The 22,085-nt window shown below is 35.4% G+C and overlaps 1 pseudogene; it reads right to left on the reverse strand.

The window, feature by feature from the left end:
- Positions 1-15,899: 15,899 nt before the first annotated feature.
- LOC110595039 lies at positions 15,900-16,411 on the reverse strand (annotated as a pseudogene).
- Between the last annotated feature and the right edge of the window lie 5,674 nt (positions 16,412-22,085).

Here is a 22,085-nt window from a genome sequence, read left to right on the forward strand (position 1 = left end):
TAATTATTGTGGGAAAGATATATTTATGAGCCTAGAGCACTAAAGCACAGAGTAAATATCCAGTACTTTTGGAATCATCTTCGGGAACTTCTTGCTAGAATTATGAAAAAAAAATATTGTGGAAACTGATATGAAGCCTAACAAATAATAATGATATTAAAATGTCAGATACTATGACTATGATTAAGATAGAAATATAAAGCCCTAGGATTGAAGTTAGATATTGGATTTATAATATTCCTGAGTCAAATTATGTCAGTACTTTCTTGACAAGTGAGTAACTGATAGTAATGTCTCTCCCTACCCAAAAGCCTGCTGCATGTATATTCTTTACATGCATTATTAATCAACATATATTAGGTAAGTATTATACTTTCTAGAAAGAGGTAAGGACATTTATCCTAAGAGAATTTAAGTGACTTTCCTACTAACAAATACCATGATGTGAAGGGGTCAGATTTCAATTCAGGAAGTTTTCCTCATCTCACCACACTATGCTTCCATCTAATGCAAGAGGACCAACAATCCCTCCTGTCCTTCTCCGTGGGCCTCCGTCTCTGTACTCCCTCTGCAGCCCCCATTGCCAGTGCCCTGCCAGATACTGAAGTGGTGATGCAAAGCCTGGAGGAAAAAGCAAACAGCCCATTAAAAAGTGGGCAAAAGACATGAACAGACACTTCTCAAAAGAAGATATACAGGCAGTCAACAGACACATGAAAAAATGCTTGGCCTCACTCATCATTAGAGAAATGCAAATCAAAACCACATTGAGATACCACCAAATTCCAGTAAGAATGGCATCATTAATAAGACAAACAACAACAGATACTGGCAAGGATGCAGAGAAAAAGAAACACTTCCACATTGCTGGTGGGAATGCAAACTAGTGCAACCTCCTTGGAAGACAGTGTGGCGATTTCTGAAAGAACTAGAAATTGACCTACCATATGACCCAGCAATTCCCCTATTGGGAATATACTCAGAGGAACTCAAACCATTCAACAAAAAAGGTACCTGCACACATATGTTTGTTGCAGCTCTATTCACAATAGCAAAAACATGGAACCAACCATGCTGCCCATCGAAGACTGAATTAAAAAAATGTGATACACATACACAATAGAATATTATGCAGCCATAAAGAAGGGCAAACATATGGACTTCACAGCAACTTGGATGGATTTAGAGTCGATCATACTCAGTGATCTATCAAAACAAAGAACAGAGTACCATATGTTCTCACTATGGACCTTGAACAGTTATAATACTATAAGAAAGGGATTGAAAGTAGTGGAAAACTGTCAGTGAGGGGGGTGGGATTGGCAGTTTAGGGGCACTGCTAGGGGAGGGAGGGGCACACTTCATCAACAAGGGTACCTGCATAGGCAATGTTTGTATACCTAATCCTGAATTGTACCCCACATCTTTATAATTTAAAAAAGAGGGCCAACAATCAACAACAGCACAGCTTGAGGTTAAGTGGCGCTCAATAAACATTTATATTTCATTGTGTTCATTGATAATTCATGAAAACCTAAATTAACAGATAAGAAAAATAAAATCAACAAATGAATTAAATTTATTGACTCCCTAACTCTTGTTTTTGACTCTAGTGACACATAAATGGCTGATAGCATTCCAGATCTTAAGAAGCCTGAAATCCAGTGTGGCAGGAAAAATTTGTGCAAGAAAGCACAAAACATCAGACTGTATTATATGCAGTAAAAGTCACAAACAAATCATATCATAGTACAGAAGAGAAAGCAATGATTTTGGAATAGTTCAACCTGAAAAAAACTAGACAAGATCTTGAAGGATGATTAGCAGTTAGCAGATAGAAAAGGGCAGGGAATATTCTCTCTCTTTTTTTATTTTTGAGTTGGAATCTCATTGGAGTCTCACTCTGTTGCCCAGGCTGAAGTGCAGTGGTATGCTGCTCATGGCCACTGTGGCCTCAACCTGCTGGGCTCAGGTGATCCTTCTGCCTCAGTCTTCCAAGTAGGTGGAACTATAGGCACGCACTACCACACCCGACTAATTGTTTGATTTATTGCAGAGATGAGATCTCACCAAGTTGTCCAGGCTGTTCTCAAACTTGTGGGCTCAGACAATCCCCTCACCTCAACCTCCCAAAGTACTGAGATTACAGTCTTGAGCCACAGTGCCTGGTGGCAGGGAATACTCTAAGCTAAGAGAATAGCAAGAAAAGTAGTGGTACAAAGTGTACAGTATAGTGATGGAATGCTGAGTTCTTATATTTGAATAGTAGAAACAATGGGAAATGGTGAGAAGATAAATTGAGTTATTTCATAATAGCTAACACAGACTGGATATTTTTTATTTGCAAGGAACTCTTTTAGGTGTGCTATATACATTATTTACCTAAATCTTCATCATTACTCTATGAAGTAGGAATACTTGTCTTATTTTCCTTTTCATAGACAAGGAAACAGAGGCTTTAAAATGTAAATAAATTGTCCCAGGCCATTTTTGTAGTATGTGGCATAGCAGAACAACAATTTAGAGCTAACAAGAGAGCCTATATTTTATAAACTTTGTTCTATCCTTTGGGAGACCATTAGTTGAACAGATGGGTTTGATTTAGCTTTTTTTCCCTTTGTCTGAAGATTATGGTCAATGAAAGGAATGCTAAAACAACTGACAGAGGAGATTAGTTTTAGACTCTTCAGATCAGTAAGAACAGGGAATTCTTGCAAAAGGTGTGATTGTGGAAAGAGAAGCAGCTTCCAAGTAGCTTTTTTTTCCATCTATAAAAATAACAGTATTTAAAATAAGGCGCTTATTAGTAACTATTTTTCAAAGATTTGTCATTTAGGATTTTATCATTTATTCTCTATTTCCATTCCCAGAACATGCCAGATTCTTTCATAGGCTTATGCTTTCAAACACACTGCTGTTTCCACCTAAATTCTGACACTACATCTCCATTTGTCAAGTTTTCAATTTTAAAATCAGTTATATATATATATAACATATACATAACATATATGACACATATATATAACATATAATATATATATGTTCATCTTTAATCACTCCTTTCTTTGAGCCATGGTCATTTTTTTCTATGTAGTAATTTGTCCACTTTCTACTTCTGTCATGATCCCTTCAAGGTCAGAATTTATCTTGCGAGCTTCTCCATTCTAAGGTATCAAATGATATTTGTTATGGACTCCAGTTAATAAGTCAATTTGAGTTCAAGTGATATTTATCATGGAGGGTCATACCTCATAACTAATATAAGTGAAGCTTGCTAGAAAACCTGTTATCCCTCTAAATACCTCGGTTATTTTTAAATATGTATTTTTAAACATTTGTATTCTATCATCCTAGATATTTTTTTAGGTGGTCATACTCTTTGCAAATACATGTATTGATTAACTATTTTGAACAAGACATTATCTTAGATACTTTGGATACAGTGGTAAGCAATATAGTTTCTATCTTCACAGCGCTTACAATGGAAGAAAAATATCTCAAACATATGCTTACATAATGGCTCATTTATTTTAAGAATATCAATATTATAGGTAGAATTAATTAATTATAGGTAGAATTAATGAAGGAATCTTGACTGTGGAATTTGACCATATTGTTAGAATAATAGAAGTCCTTAATGAATTTTGAGCAACTTATAATCAAATTTGAGTTTTCAAAGTTATTGTTCTTGCAGTATGTCGAAAGCATACTTTGTAGCAGTTGCAAAGCACATGCAAAAAGATCAGTGAAAATGCTACTACAAAAGTCCAAAGGGAGAGAGATAAAGGTAGTTGGATTGCAGTGGTGATGATAGAAAGGGAGATAGAAGGCATGAAAGAATTTGATATGATTTTGAAGACAAAATTTACAGAACCTGGCAAACAATTTGTATACCAGCTGAGAAAGAAGGAGATTAGGAATGTCTTGAAGCTTTCTGGCTTGTGAAGCTGATGAATGGGTAGTACAATTCACTGAAATAGTGACAGGAGGAGTGGGACCGCCCACACTTGGAGGGGAGCTTATGGTTTTGTTATACAAGGAAATGGAGTAATACAAGATAGCAGGGTAAATGGGTCTCTTCAGTAGTTAGAGACACAGACCTGAAATTGAAAAGCAGTGCCTGGTCCTCGGATCCTAATGCAAGCACCATCAGCATATAAATTGTTATCTCAACTAATCTTTAAAATCCTATGCAGTAGCGATTTGCATTGTCTTACAAGTAAGTAGACTGAGAATCAGAAAAACAAACTGACAAATTCTAAATTACAAAGCCAATAAGTGGCAAATATTGAATCCAAAATGTGGGATCTCTTCATCACTCTACAGAAAAGAGGGTTCCCTTTACTCCCTATGCTGTCTTCTACACATACGCTCCATCACATTGTTCCTTCTCCAGTGTCTAAGTAGCTACTTTTTACTGTGAAAACAACAGGAATCACTGGATGAGCAGGGAAAGGGGAGGCCCAAAGAGTCATGTTGGAGGCCTGAAGTATTTATTTTTAATTAAATTAAAAGAAACAAAATTAATTTGAAATGCTTTATATATTTAGAGTAACCATCACACAGCTGTGAATTTACATAGTTAATTTTAAGGAAGTTTAACTTTAAAATAAGCAATAGCAGCTACTTGGGAGGCCAAGGCAGGGAAATCTCTAGATCCCAGGAGTTTAAGGCCAACCTGAGCAACATAGCAAAACCCCAACGTTAAAAACAAAGCAAGAGATTCCAGGTAAGATGGTGATGGGACAGGTAGGACTGTGAGTCTCCACAAAAGTGAGTGTCCATAAAGACTGAGTGGGTGTATGCTGGTGGGTGAGTGAAAGTTCATCTGAGGGGATACTTGGGCTCACATACCTAGGGATCTCCTCCAAAGGTGAGTGTAACCTACCACCACCCTGAGATTGGACACCTGGGCCCACAGGATTGTCTGCCATTCTTGGGACTCTCTTGAGAAGAGGCATCAGAGAACAGCTGCCCCTCACCACCTCGCACCCAGCCCATGCCATCACCTGCAGTAGCAGACCGGCATAAGCAGGAGGATCAATGGAGAAGGCAGGTCATGGAAAACTGTAATAAAACTCCAACACTGGTGATGAGATGTAGACGGGCATCATCTTCTCAGTCCCAGGACCGGCAGAGACCTGCATTGCCCTGCACAGCTCTGCCCAGCCTCCATCTTGGGACCCAGAGGCTATCTTCTTATCAGTCTTGGAGAGACAGATGCCCCTCCCCCCATGCAGGAACAGGCACAGACACAGCTAATCTGAGTTGGAGACCTGACAGCAGCAGCAGTGAGTAGGGTGAGTCTGGATCTGATCCATCCTCCTCTCACAGGAGTCCAAGAGCCAGCTGACTCATGCTGAGAGCAACCTTATCAGACTGCACTGAGAGCAGAGGGGAAGGGTTGGAGACCAGAGCCTCTCCCTAAGGTGGAGACCTGAAAGGAACCTAGAGTCACAGAAATGGTCAGAGAGCAAATTTATTTTTTCTTTTTCTTTTTTTTTCTTGTTTGTTTTTGTTTTAGCTTTTTTCTTCTCTCTTTCTGCTTTTGTTTGCATTTTTTGCACTTGCCTTGTTTCTGTTATTTTAATTTTTTTTTTTTAGGTTTTCTGTTTATGCATGGGAATTTTTGAGGCATAGTATACCAACAAGGGGTTTTTGTTTGTTTGTATAATTGTCTATATGTTTTTTGTCTTTGTTTTTTTTTCTGTCTTTGTTTATCTCTCTGTTTATTCGTTAGTTAATATGCCTATCTGTTTTCTCTCTTCCTCTCTATCTCTACCTACCTTTCATCTTCTTCTTTCCTTTTTCATTCTTTTCCCTTTTCTAGTCTTATTAGCTTTCAGGGGGAAAACAGACACCCTTACCACATGGACAGATTGTATGGCATTGGGAAGTGGGTTCCAGAGGGCCCACATCTGTCAGCAGATACTGAGGTCTGCAGATAGCTTCTGAATCACAGCTTTCCCCTTAATAACATATCAGAACTGCAAAAAGCACAGGCCCTCACCTCAGAATTGAACAAAACCAGAGGATCTGCATAAGGAAGAATAGGAGATTGAACAAACAGAAATAAAAGCTATCCATTCATCACTGAACAACAGAATTTTTAAAAAAAAGTTTAAAAAGGGAGAGGAAACCCTATACAAATGAAGAAAAACCAAAAGAAGAATATGAGTCTCACACAGACCCCTGGAAGGTCAGTCACCGAGAATACAGACTCCAGAATTCAAACAATGATGAGCCCCCAAAATCAATGGTCTCAAACCACAAACTTAGATATCAAGATATTAACAAAGAGAATAAATAGAAAAAAGGAAAGACAAGAGGAAAGAATAAAGGAGTTGATAACTGAGATAACAGCTATAAAGAATACAGCAAATGAGATAAATAACAAACTAATAAGCATGGAAAGCAGAATTAACCAAGCAGAAAAAGGAATCTCAGAGCTTGAGGATGAAAATGTGGAAGTAGCCCAAACCATTTAAAACATAAAATAGAAGCTTAAAAAGACAGAATAAAACCTCCAGGAGATGAGTGATTATTTCAGGAGGATAAACCTAGGATTAATTGGAATTCTTGAGGCAGATAGAGAGACAGAGACCACCCTAGAAAAAATATTCCATAAAATTATCCAAGAAAACGTCCCTCATCTCATCAGTGATGCAACCACTGAAACACAAGAGATTGAGAGAACCCCTGCATGATAAAAAATGAGAAGACCAACTCCCAGACACATAGTAATTTGCCTACACAAAGTGTGTGTAAAAGAGAAAATCCTAAAGGCAGCAAGAGAAAAAGGCCAGACTACCTACTGGGGACCAATTAGAACAAGAGCAAACTTATTTAGAGAAATACTTCAGGATAGGACAGCTTGAAACCCAATCTTCAAAGTTCTCAAAGATAAACAATTTTAATCAAGAATGACCTACCCAGCTAAACTAAGTTTCATGAATGATGGAGAATTAAAATCCTTCCCATTCAATTCCTAAGAGTTTATACCACCTCCAGATCAGCTCTACAAGAAACACTTAACATATTAAACACAGAAGAAAGGAAAAACAGAGCAACAATGCCCTTTACAAGAATGCAGGAAAAAGATCGAAAACACATATGAATCAACCCTAAAATCAAAAGAATGACAACAAACAAATAAAAAAACAAACAGCAGCAACAGCAACAAACCCTATAAGAAACTCATGACAGGGATCTCATGACTCTCACATCTCAATAATTAGCCTGAATGTGAACGGACTAAATGCATCACTAAAGTGACATGGAATGGCAAAATATCATGGAGCTACTATATATTGTCTCCAAGAGACTCATCTCACAAGAAAGGACACTCACAGACTCAAAGTAAGAGGATAGGAAACAAAATTTCAGGTGAACGGAACACAAAAGAAAGCAGGAATCATGATCTTAATATCAGACAAAATGCCCTTTAAACTATCAAAAATTTTAAAAGATACAGAAGTTCACTACATAATGATAAAAGATTCAATCCATAAATAAGAAATATCCATCCTAAACAGATATGCACCCAACACAGGAGCATCAACTTTCATAAAGCAGCTTCTAGGTAAACTAAAAAAGATATTGACCCTAATGCTATCATTCCTGGGGAATTTAACACCCCACTAACAAGCCTAGACAGATCATCAAGAAAAAAGTCAGCAAAGAGATCCAGAACCTCAATATAACACTTGCCCAAATGGACTTAATTGATACCTACAGAACACTCCACCCAACAACCATGGAATATATATTCTACTCATCTCCACATGGAATGTACTCTAACATTGACCACATCCTCAGCCATAAAGCAAGCATAAACGAATTCCATAAGATTGAAATTCTGCCATGCACCTTCTCAGACCACAGTAGAATAAAAATAAATATCAACACCAACAAAGTTCCCAACAAACCCACAAAGACTTGGACACTAAACACGATGGTGCTAATCAACTCCTGGGTCAACACAGAAATCAAAATAGATTAAAAGATACCTGGAAACAAATGAAAATGAAGAAACATCTTACCAAAATCTCTGGGATGCTATGAAAGCAGTCCTAAGAGGGGAATTCATATCTCTACAAACACACATGAAGAAAATGGGAAGATCACAATTTAACAACCTAAGAAATGACCTAAGGAAACTGGAAAAGCAAGACCACAAAAACCATAACTTCAGCAAAAGAATCTCAATCATCAAAATAAAAGCCCAAATTTGGGACTCAGAAGATAATAATATAATACAAAAAAATCACTGAATCCAAAAGCTGGGTTTTTGAAAGGATAAACAAGATTGATGGACCCCCTAGCTAGACTGACAAAGAAAAAGAGAGAAAAAGCCCAAACAAACACAATCAGAAATGCAAAAGATCAAGTCACAACTGACTCCAAAGAAATACAAAAGATTATCAGAGATTACTATGGACACCTGTATGGAAACAAACTCAAAAACCTAAATAAACTGGAGGACTTTCTTGACGTCACACAACCACCCCAGATTGAAACAAGAAGAAATAGAGATCCTAAATAGACCAATAGCAACCCAGGAAATCAACTATATCATAAGAAAGTTACCAACAAAAAAAGTTCTGCAACAGATGGCTTTCCAGCAAATCATTTTATGAAAATAACATCACATTGGTACTCAAACTGGGTAAAGATATAACAAAAAAAGAGAACTAAGGCCAATATCCTGTATGAACATAGATGCTAAAATTCTGAACAAGATTCTAGCAAACTGGATCCAACAGCATATCTCAAAAATCATCCATCATAACCACATAGGCTTCATTCCTGGGATGCAGAGCTGGTTCAACATCCATAAGACCATAAATGTAATAGAATACATTAACAGATTAAAGACAAAAACCATATGATCATATCAATAGACGTGAAAAAAGCTTTTGATAAAATAAAGCACCCCTTCTTGATAAAAGCCATTGAGCATCTAGGCATGGATGGAACACACCTCAAAATAGTAAGAACCACCTATGAAAAACCCACAGCCAACATCCTGCTAAACAGATAGAAATTGGAACCATTTCCCCTGAAAACTCGAACAAGACAAGGATTCCCACTCTCACCCCTCCTGTTCAACAAAGTATTGGAAGTTCCAGCTAGAACAATCAGACAAGAGAAGGAAATCAGGAGTATGCAAACAGGAAAATAGTTGTTATCCCTCTTTGTAGACGACATGATTCCATACCTTGAAAACCCAAGAGAATCTGTCAAAAGCCTCCTTGCACTGGTAAAGGACTTTGGCAAAATCTCAGGGTATAAAATAAATGTGAAAAAGACAGTCGTATTCCTATACACCAACAATAAACAAACAGAAACCCAATAAAAATCGCAATCCCATTCACAATAGCCACACACAAAAATGAAATACCTTGACATTTGCCTAACCAGAGAAGTCAAAGATCTTTATAATGAAAACTACAAAACACTGCTCAAAGAAATCAAAGATGACACAAACAAATGGCAATATATTCCATGCTCATGGATTGGGAAATCAACATTGTTAAGATGTTCATCCTACCCAAAGCAATCTATAGATATAATACAATACCATTAAATTACCAGCAGCATTCTTCTCAGACCTGGAAATGACAATACAGGAATTCATATGGAAACATAACCATGAATAGCCAAAATGATCCTCAGCAAAACAAAAACAAAACAAAAAAGCCTAAGTGGGAGACATCACGTTCCCAAACTTTAAGCTTTATTATAAAGTTACAATAATCAAAACAGCCTGGTATTGGTTCACGAACAGGCATATAGATCATTGGAAAAGGATAGAGATTCCAGAAGCAAAACCTCAATTTCTCTACCAACTTATCTTCGACAAAGGCTCCACCATCAACCATTGGAGACAGGAGAACATATTCAGTAAATGATGTTGGGAAAACTGGCTGATCACATGTGGAAGATTAAAACAAGACCCCAACCTATCACCATACACAAAAATCAACTCTAAATGGATCAAAGACCTAAACCTAAACCTTCAAACTATAAGAACCTTAGAAAATGCAGGAAACACCCTTGTGGAAATTGGAACTGGCAACCAATTTCTGATCAAAATTCCAAGTGCCGGTGCCATAAGAGATAAGATAGACAAGTAGGACCTCATCAAACTGATGAAATTCTGAAAAGTCAAAGAAATCATTGAAAGAGCAGGGATACAGCCCACAGACTGGGAAACTATATTTCCCAACTGTTTATCTGACAAAGACATAATATTTAGGATCTACAAGGAACTCAAGCGTGCCAAAAAGAAAAAAACAAACAGCCCCATTACAAAGTGAGCAAAAGATATGAATAGACACTTCTCAAAAGAAGACATATGAGCAGCCAACAAATAAATGAAAAAATGTTTAGCCTCACCAGTCATCAAAGAAATACAAATTAAAACCACACTGAGATACCACCTAACTCCAGTAAGGATGGCCATCATCAATAACCCAAAAGACAACAGATGCTGGAGAGAATGCGGTGAAAAGGCAACACTTCTACACTGTTGGTGGGAGTGTAAACTAGTACAGCTTCTGTGGAAAACAGTGTGGTGATTCCTAAAAGATCAAAAATTGACCTCCCATACAACCATACGACCCCACAATCCCCCTACTGGAAATGTACCTGGAGGAACTCAAATCACCCTACAAAAAAGATACCTGCACACGCATTTTTATTGCAGCATTATTCACAATAGCAAAAACATACAACCAACTGTGCTGCCCATTGAAATAGGACTGGATATTAAAAAATGTGGTATAGATACATGATGGAATATTATGTAACCATAAAAAAGGACAAAATTATGAACTTGGCAGCAATTCGGATGGACTTAGAGGCTATAATACTGTGTGATCTAACCCAGAAACAAAGAGCCAGATGTTACATGTTCCCATTCATAAGTGGACCTTGAACAACTATCATAATACTATAAAAAAGGGCTTGGCACTAGTGGAAAATTGCCAGGGGACGGGGGCACACCTCACCAAGGATGCATAATGCATAATGAACACTTGTATACCTAACCCTGAATTGTACCCCACATAGTTAAAATAAAAAAATTACTAAAAATAAAAAAGCAAAGCAAAAACATTAAAATAAGCAACAGCCTTTTCCTATTTTATATTTTATGAGTTAGTTATTCTACATTGTTTCTGTTATACTTTCCAAGCAGTTTAATTTGTCTTTATTCATTGCTAAAGCTTAAGCTTACAGAAAAAAATTCTTTAAAATTTCCTGGTATTATTTTGTTCAAGGGGATCATTATTCATCATTTAAGTACTCAAGTTTGTAAATGTTTTCTGTAAAAAGGCAGTGATGTCTGGCATTTGTCAAACATTCTCTCTTATAATTGAATGTAGTGATTTTTTTAATGAGTAGCAGGTGATTTTTCTTACATGCATAACTGATTAAAGGATGAGATTAAAAAGCTTTGGCAATGAAGCGTTGTGTCTTCAATGCTGTTGATAAATATAATCTTGCTTCCTGCTCTGTTGAGAGCTTCCTTCTTCCAGTACATTTCAAAAGACCTGGAAATTTGATTTCGAAAATGAAAAGGGGAGACCATATCCACAGTAACTGCAGTGTCTCATCCTACAAGTCAAATATGATAAGGCTTCTCACTGATATGTTCAATATCTCTGCCCAACTATGTGTATACCCACATGCTTGCTGCTCCATTCCGCCTGAGATGGCTTGCCATCAACATCATGTGCTCACATTCGAATTCATTCTTCTAGCCAGTGGGATAGTCTTCTAGGATGCCTTCCCTAACTTTACAAACAAGATGTAGGAGGGTTTTTTCCCCATGATCCCATTGTATTTTTTACATACTTTCATCAAAACAGTATTGCTATTGAAAAGATTGGTTTATCTGCCTGCCTCCATTTTCAGTTATTGTTTTCTTTATGACAGGCTCATTTATCTTTTCATTCTCAGTACTTGGACTACCACCTGGTAGTGTGTCTAAGTAAATATTTGGTTTATGAACACCTGAGTAGAATAATAAAAGACAAAACATGCAAGACATAACAATTGTTCTCAAGAACTTGTGACAATCCTGAAAAGTGAGATATGCATATAAATAATTACAATATAAGGACAATTGTGCCAAATGTCACATGGGAGTAAAGAAAGAGTCTGAGAATCCAGAAGAGAAAACTGAGCTGAATCAGCAATCAGAGTAGATTTAAGAGAGAAAAACTCTTGCTGGAAGCTGATTCAGTTGAAAAACTGATGAAATTATTACTCAATAACAAGAATAAATAAAAGTTATAAACTGTTTTGTATATGGTAGTCATTGTACCAAGGGTGGTACATATGTTGTCTAGTTTAATCATGACAGACAGATGCCTAGTTATTTAGATTAGAGTAATAGTCCCTAACTACCCCCATGTGTTTGATGCATGGATAAATGGATGCACTTTGGAGGTAATAAAGCACAAAACAAATAAAAGACTAGGTAATTATTCTGAAAAGAATGGGTGATAAGAAAAAAGGAAATTTAAGTAGATAAAGGTGACAGAAAAGTTATGGCACAATCACAGCTACCACAACCTTGACCTGCTGGGCTGAGGCTATCCTTCCACCTCAGCTGTCCAAGTAGCTGGAACTATAGGCGTGCACCACCATGCCTGGCTAATTTTTTGATTTATTGTAGAGACAAGGTCTCACCAAGTTGCCCAGGTTGATCTTGAACCCCTGTACTCAGGCAATCTTCTTGCCTCCACCTTCCAAAGTGCTGGGATTACAGGAATGAACCCCCATGCCCAGGTTTCAAAATAAGTTTTAAATATATTAAAAGAAACTTCCAACACCTAGGGTTTACCCTGTACCTCATAATGCATGATGGCTCCCCAACATCCTATCTGTAATCCAGCTAAGCAAAAAGAAATAAGGAAAAGTAAAAATATATTTTTTCTTTTTAAGGAAACTTCTTCAAAGTTATATACACTATTTTTTATAGATTAGAGTCATATAACTATAACTTCTTGCACAAAGTAAGCCCAGAATGCACTGTCTTCTTTCTACTTTATCATAAAATGAATTTAGAGTATCTTGTGCCTACATTCTGTATGTTGTCTGTATACATTATGGAACATTTTATAAATAGATTTCATTTTGTATAGAATCTATTTGTTCCTTTTGAGCAGACATTAAGTAATATCTTCTTTATTTTCTTAAATCACAAGGAGTCTCCTAAATAGGTTCTATAATTATATTTATATAAAGTTTAAACCTGTCTCCTTAATTGCTATGTGCCTTAAATATACAGTTGATCATGAAAACAAGATTTCTTTTTCCTTACATTTACTTTTGGTTAATTGTTGATGTACAGAACAGTTTAATTTTAAAAATCATTATCCAACAATATGCTATTCCTTTTCATATATATTATGTGATTATGAATTTTCTAAGTATATAGTCATAATCTACTAATTATTTCAGGTACTTTTTTAGTAGCAAACTTTCTAATTGTATAATTAAAATATATTAATTTTAGATTCTGGAAAATTCAAAAACAGAATAAATACAAAAATAAAAATCACCCATAATTCCACTGTCAAGTTAAGCTTCTGCTATGCTTTTTTAGTCTCCACTGTACTTCTTATAGTTTTTCTTACATATACATTAACATGTTATCAAGCATATGTTTTAATTAACTTAGTTTTGTCAAATAAGATATGCCTGTCATTGTACAAGCCAAAGAGTGTTCCAAGTCTTATAAAAAAAAAAGTCTTATGTCCCTACATCAGCTACTTGTAACTCTTCTAGCTATTTATTCTGACATTTAGCTACATATTTCTAAATAATAGGCTAGTATTACTATTCATTGATTTATCAATTTTATCTTTGGAGTTTCTCATATATAAATAATGATTTCAACTCCCTTATAACTCCCCCTTTCTTTCATATACCTTCTTATTATAGTATTATCATTATTCAGGGTCACTCCACATCCAGGATTTTCATTATTGAAGTATTATTTACAGTTGAACCAAATAGTGTGCTATGATTACATTCCCCTTCTTATATTATTTTTCTCTTGGAGTTAATACTTCATTGTTTTGCTTAATCTTAAGGTAGTCATCACCATTTATAACAAATTATTTGAAAATGACTGAAAATAACACCATATAGCATAGTGAACCTTGAGTAATTACAATTTTTTTCCCCTTGTGTGGCATTCTATGTATAGTTCTCCCTTCCCAACTACAGCTGCCATTTGGGACATTCCTTCACCATCTCTTCTGAGTTCAACAGCACATTCAGTAAACACTTTTATAGAAACATATACATGTAAGTAAATAACTGAACTATAGTATGATGAGTGAAATAACTGAGAAAATGCTAAGCCCATAATATATAAGTTGTTCAATTCTTATTGAACTGAATATAAAAATATTCTTTAAAAATTCATGGCAGTTAAGGAGAACAGACCTGACTTCATGAAACAATGCAAGAATAGAGTGAGGAAACCTAGTAAGTACATTACTTCTGAAGTAAATGCTTTAGGTCAGTAAAACAAGATGATTTCAGAGGTAGAAAAGTATTAATGGGCATTAGTAGCTAGGGTTGCTGTCTCTCTCCAATGGCATGTTTTATGTGGTTTGAAGCAATATAATCAGAATTCTGAATATTTTTCCTTACTCATAATTATTTTAAAAATATACTTGGTTAAAATCTGTTTTTTAAAGGAATGTAAAACTATTTATTGACCACTATTCACCAGTATTTACAATAAAGTAGAGAATATACAATAAGATAATGTTCTGATTACTACAAAGTTATTGTTTTTCATGGCTTCTTCTAAACTAATAAATCAAATACTGAAAATATTGAGCCTATATGTAAGGAATGAGTTGAAGTAAAGAAAAAACATAAAAGTAAATAGTTTAGGTTACAGAAATGTGTTTATCAATTTATGACAGCAGATCTTAAACTGCCAACATCTTTAACCATCTGATGAAGTTTTCATGAGCCAAGTCTTAAACATTCCATGAATCATATCCTTTTAGTTAATATAGCACAAGGATTTCAAGTTTTTGTAAAGCAGTGGCTCAGTAGAAGATTCCTTAGGTGTCCATTTAACTAAGTCTTGTCTGGATTATTAAAACACACCAGGATTTGTCTATTTTCCTCATCTGGGTGGGGAAGTTGTTGGTAGTATTAAAATTATTTCTTTCAGGAATTTTGTAATAGGTATAGATATGAATTCTGATATGGCTGCCTTTAAATTATCCAATTTAAATTGTCTAATTAATTATAGAATCATCTCTTTAATTTGAAAATTTATGGCTTCAGAAAAATTTTCAATTTAACTTGAAGTAATTTACTTCTTAGGTTACATTTCAGAAATATGGACTTGCCTGTGATATTTGTTTTGGTGAATATGTTTAAAAACAACAAAAGAGAAAACTATTTAGACATGAATTTTATGTATGCACATATTCACACACATACACATAGAGAAATTTTTTTAAAAAACAGAATGGTCCCTAGGCACATGCCAAACACAAGTTCTGATTGAGTAAAGATTGTAGAACTTTCCCCGAACATTTAGAAAAGCTGTTCTCTAATTCAGAGGAAGTAATATACCATTGTATTAAATGTTCTTTTCTGATAAAGAAAGCAACTAAAGAAAGCTCCTATTTGTTCAAAGTAAGCAGTGCTATCGATGTAAAAATAATCTCCAACAACTCTCCCAATTCTGCTTTTAAAATGAACATATGTAACTTATTTTTTATTAGAATGTAGTTAGTTATTCATGCTAGTAAATAAAAAACCAAGACCCAGATATTATATTTTAATTTATATAAAAATAATATTTATATCTATATGAGTGTGTGTGTGGTGTAATGCAAATAATTTCAATCTCCATCTTCTGGACAAGAATGCCCATTAGCCTCTCTTCACAACAAGCAATTACAATTTAAGGACATTTCATATTTACCATCTTTGCCAGCACCAAATCTGCCTCATTTCAGGATAAATATCAATTCTCTGCTGCTGTCTGTGGCAGAAATTATTCTTTCAGGATCAAGACCTCTGGCAAAGCCTCCTGGTCTGTCAACAGCCATCTCTTTTCTTCTTTGATTTGCTGTCAGTTAAAGATTTTCTTTTTTGTACCATCTTTTTCTTTACTAGCTTTTGAGTAATTAAGAAATGTTTTAATTAATGTTAGATCACCTGAATTTTTTTCAGGTTCTCAAGTATTGTCTTCGTCAGTAAATCGCTTCCACTTTGGGAGATAATCCACCTTCCCATTCAGTGAATGTGGATCCAGCACTTACTTGTTCTGCCACAAATTCCTCAGGCAAAATCTGTTCTTTCCATTCTGCTTCTTTCTCATTTTTTGCAATGCAGTTTTATTGAAAGTCATTATTTTTTTGTAGACCTGAAGAGTTATTACTCTTACGTTTATCCGTAGCCCCTAAACCCCTAGTCCCTTCAGGCTTAATCCAGCATCCTGAGGCCTAATCATGGGCGCCCTCTGCCCTGCATCCTGGAGGGCCAGCCTTGTGGTCCCCGCATCCTCTGGTGAAACAGGCCCCATGCCCAGGTGCTCAAGGGCCACAAAGTTGCAGCTACACCCTGTCATGACCAGGTAAGGGGTTGCCTGGCACAGTCTCGGGACAGTGGATCATGTGTCAAAATCTGCGGTTTTAAGATTTTAAATTGTGATTTCTATGCATACAGAAATTGTTCAAATGCTCTGGGGTTCTTGGGAGCCTTCTAAGATTACTGAGCATTTGCCAGCATTATAGTCAAAGTTTGTCAAATAAGGAAAAAACTGAATTACGGAGTGGTCAATGATGCAACACTGTTTTATAGAAAATTAGAATTGTTATAAGATCAGCAGAAGGAGAGGAAAAATAATAGCTAACATTTGCTTGAGTGAATGCCAGATATATATAATTATATACATATACATAATTATATATATATATATATAAAATTTACGTATGCTATCTATAAACTTCAAAACATTCCAACAAAGGGGGGAGTGTATGATTTTACTATCTTCTGATGGAAAAACTGAGGTTTTGGAGTATTAGATGCAAGGTTCCCAAGATCTTACAGCTAGTAAGTAGCAGAGCTGACATTTAAAGCCAAGTGTCTACTCCAAAGTACTATGAAGGGATGGTGGTGATGAGACAATGATGGTAGCAATAATAAAGATGGTGGGATTTCTTTCTATTTCAGATCCAGATTCTTTTCAAGACTACATAAAATCCTACTTGGAACAAGCCAGTCGTATCTGGCCTTGGCTCCTTGGGGCAGCTGCGGTAGGGGCTGTTCTCACTGCAGCGCTGACAGGGCTCACCAGTCTGTTGTGTCGTCGCAAGAGAAAGCAGCTCCCCGAAGAAAAGCAGCCACTCCTCATGGAAAAAGAGGATTACCACAGCTTGTTGTATCAGAGCCATGTATAAAAGGCTTAGGCAATAAAGCCTGACTTGAATCTAACTCAAAGTGATGTTCAGGTTCCCAGGGATATCATGACAGAAATTCCTGGTATTTGTCTGTAAAGCCCATCCTCAGAATTGTAATCTATTACAAAGTGTGTCCTCCCTTCAATTCAGGTAGAATAGAACATACCTGTGTCTGTCTTGCTGTTTCTGCTCGGCCCATTTCAGTTTTTTCCAAACCCATATTTCCAAGGAAAGGATTCTTTTTGGCAATGAGAAATCATTACTTGTATCTGAATTAAAGTGCCCTTATTTTTAATTTTAATAAAACAATAATAAATCCACACTAACAGAGTTCTTTGAGCTTGAGTCATACATTTTTATTTTTCTCAGAAAGCATGATGTTTCCCTATATTTTACATTTCTGCTCCAAAATGTATTATGAACTTTAAATAGAAAACAACTTTCAGTTCTTTCCTATCATACTGATGGTACTTTTTAAGGTACCAGGGACTAGTCTCTATAATATATCCAGCTAACTGCCTGTCTTGAGGTGTGTCTATTAAATATTTTAATGATAACTATAAGCATATTAACACCTTTTGCCTTCAAATAAGTATTTTATTTTATTAGGGATAGTTAAAATGCAACTAAACATTTGGCAATTGAGAACAATTATCTGAATATTAGCCGGTCTGAAAATAACTCATTTCCATTTTCCTTTGCTATTAAGATCTTAAATTAGGATGTTCAGATAATACTAATGCTGAAACATTTGGGCCCTGTTGATTTCTAAAAATAGTTCAATTGATGTCGTACTTGCTTTATAACTATGCTTGGCATAAAAGAACCAATGGGTGAAAGTTATAGAGGGCCCATTTGGTTCAGTAAAAGGGAAAAATGTTCAATACACAGAGATTTCCAAAATTAAAGTGAACCTTTTTTTGAAAAGTAACAAGTAGATGCCACCGAAATTTCTTACATATATGATGGGGTGACTAATTTGTGTTGGAATCTATAGATAAAATTTAAGCATTGAAACTATAGTAACAGTCATTTAAATTGGCTCAGGCTCCTAACAACTCTCTGCTCACTCAAAAGCAAGGTCAAACATGCTCTATAAAAAGCCCCTGTTACTCTGTCACAGTACTGCCGGGTATTGTACTAGATTCTTCCTTCCACCTTCCTAACCAAATTCATTTGCTCTGTCCAGGTAGTTTGTGCTTTTCTGCTCAGGATTTTCAAACATGTATTTCAGTTTGACTGATTAACTTTTGCTTCTAGCTTCATCCTGAATGCCGTATTTTCTCTGTCCCTTGATTGCATATTCTAAAGACAGGCCTACTCAATGCAGGTTCCCAGAAATCTCCCTGGGTCTGACACCTGCAGCTCTACATCTCTGAAAAGGTAATGAAGATGATACTCACTGACCTTTCAACTACACTATTCAATATTTCCTATAGATCTGAAGCATAGCATTCTGATGGTTTATAAATGTATTTTTAAATGAATTGTCTAAAGAATTTTAGCTCTTAGAAATGCTTTTATCTAAGTTAAGACTGACCTAAAATCAAGACCACACAATTTTTAAATGATTATTTTTCACTTAGTCCCATTCTGAATTTCAAAGAAAGGCAAAAATCATCCTATTTTACACATTGGTTAAGTAGTTTTGGCTAATTTTTGAGTTTAAAATTTTAAAAAATTTACAATTATTTCTAAAGTTATCTCTTTGTTGATCAGAAATTTCTAATAGTTAATAAACTTGATAACAGAGCAATAGCAATCCTATAATTCCCACTAGTTGTCAATCTTAAGTTAGATTGTCTAAGTTTGGATATCTAGAGGAGAGAAACCAGCAAGGATTGGGGAATAGCACACTCAGCAGTGGAGGTCTGTGGGAGAAGAGGATGATAAATTCTACAGATTGCATCCTCAACTTGGTACATAGAGTAAAACACACACACACTTCTAACAGATCCTTAGCAGTGGTGTTTTAGGGTTAATATCAATTTAGTTGGGAATTGGAACTGGAAAAACCAAGAGCACGAAGCTATAAAATAAAATAAAATAATACATTTAGATAATGGTCTGCAGAAGATTCTGAAGAAGGATTGACAGTAACTGGGGACACTTAGTCTCAGGACACAATGTGTGGGTAGTAGGTCTGTCAAGGCCAAGGTGTCTTGGACACTGCAAAACAACTATGTGTGGGTCATTTATCTAGGCTTAATTTGAAGGCAAGATTTTAGTCCAGGATGGTATTTTTAAATCAATTTTTGCAAAACATTTTGAATAAAGTTCACCCAATAAATTTTTGTTGTTACTAACAGAAAGAATTCATATAAGGTTTTTTTTTTCCTTCTTTATCACAAGGCAAGTCTCTCTTGATCACTGTACCTCAGCATAGAATATTGTTTTGTTTCTCTGGATACTCAAGGCATCCATTTGTATAGAGGCAACATCTATGATAAACTTAGCATCATCCCAATTCTATGGTTTTATCTACGAGGCATTGGAACTTCACTAATGACATTTCAAGATATCTGATAGTTTCATTAAATTGTAATCAACATTATATTCTATGACTTTGTTTTTAAGTGTTACTTTTATAAATTGTTTTATTTTCTGCTGTAATCTTTTTTTATTGCTATATTATGTCACATTTTGTTACAGAAAAAGAAGTAAGCAGCTGCCACTCTTTTTTTCTGTTTTGTAAAAAAAAGTATTTTTAATACCTAACCTTTCCAACAAGTCAAATATGCAATTCTCCATCTGTAGAAATAAATATGTGATGGGTACAAGTCATTTCAACCAGTGTCTCCAGCAGGCTGACAACTGGCATTGATGGTGGATGTTTTTAAATAGCCTTTGTCTTTTTTGTATAGCCTAGGCTTTGATTTGTGGCAACAGTTTTCTTTGTTATCTTAAAAAGGGGCTCATCGGGGCCTTTTGTGAGTTTGTGCTATTTTGGAGGGCATGTCAGTAGGACAACATGCCACTCCTTCTGACTAGACTTCTTCTAAAAGCTGATAGAATGCAAACTTAAAAAAATTTTTTAAAACCACACAATTTTGTATTGCTATTTTCAAAAGCATTTGCCAGTCTTTACAATGCAATGACAGTAAAAAAAAATGGGAAACTACTGAGACCTCAAGAGCTTTTATATTGTTCAGCTATTTAAAACAATAAGAGAAGAATTTAAGTATTTCCTTTTGAAAAAGCTTACCAAACACTATATAGCTCATGTTTATCTTATTGTTTTATGAGTTGTTTTCTTAATAGCAATGTAGAAACATTATTCTCATGACTTCATGTTCATTCACCTATGTCTGTTTCATAATCATGATCATAAGGCATATTTTGTGATCTCTGATTTTCCTTTTTTAAAGTGAGAAAGCAGGATTTATTGAGAGGACAGAAAAGCTCCCACAGTGGAAGGGGACCCAAAGGGATTGCCCAATTTCTGATTTTCTAATTAAAAATAACAAAGATGTTACAATTTAGTGAGTAGTCATCATATTCAAAGAACTGTGCTAGGCATTTCATATATGTTAACACATTGTCAACAAAATAATAAGTGCTATTCACATTTTCAAGTGAGGAAACTGTGCCTTAAATAGGATATGTGTCTTGCCCAAATTTACATGCTTGCTCAGTAATTTAGGTAATTTATCTAGGATTTTAATTCAGTTCTTCCTAGACAATTCTTATTATAAATTTAATTGCTGTGTTCAATTATACTGTTAATAACTTAATAATTTCTTGTTACTGTACATTTAGTTCTTATTTAGTTTTTGCTGTTGTTGTTGTTGCTAGTGTTGTAATGCATGTTTTGATGCATATACCATCTGATTTCTTTTATTTTCATATGATAGATTCTGAGTCACAACACACAAATACTTTTATAATTTTTCTAATAGTATGCTTTTGAAAAGGGTTGTGTATAATGAGAACTTTAAAACAAATTACATCTAAAACTAAGAAATCAGAAAGAATAAAAGAGAAAATAAAAAGGTCAAGAGCAGGACGGGGCAGGATTGGCAGTAGTGGAAAACTGCCAGGGGAGGTAGGGGGCACACCTCATCAACAAGAGTACCTACATAATGAACATTTGTATACCTAACATCTGAGTTGTACCCCACATCTTTAAAATAATTTTTTTTTAAAGTGAAAGCTTAGAAGAAAGAAGAGTCACACTACTCTTTGAGGGGAGCTGAAGACCCTTATTGCCACTTGAATCATTGCTTCCTTTCATATGTCAATATTTTTCAAATTATAATTTCTACTTACTGGCCATTTTCTCTCACTGAAATTAGAAGAATATTCAGACTGAAACTATTCCAGAGAGTGAGAAGGAATAGCATGCATGTTAATCAGTACCAAAATAAGATATTTTCAGAAACGTATATATTGTGTTTAGGTAGAAAGGTGTGTGTGCCTCAAGCTATCAGGATCATGCAGGAATAAAAACAGCAAAGCCAGATATCCACAGTTGAAGTATGAAGGAGAAGGCATCAACATGGTCTATGAATCAATGAAGAATCAGGATTAGCTGCTGGAATAGACAAGAGATCAAGTGACAGAGATACAGAAGGCCAGGAAGGTCCTGAATATCAAGTCCCAAGACCAAGCCCCAAGTCTGGA

This window comes from Carlito syrichta, unplaced genomic scaffold, assembly GCF_000164805.1.
Source record: "Carlito syrichta isolate Samal-C Ts95f unplaced genomic scaffold, Tarsius_syrichta-2.0.1 Scaffold230419, whole genome shotgun sequence".
NCBI classification, from domain to species: Eukaryota; Metazoa; Chordata; class Mammalia; order Primates; family Tarsiidae; genus Carlito; species Carlito syrichta.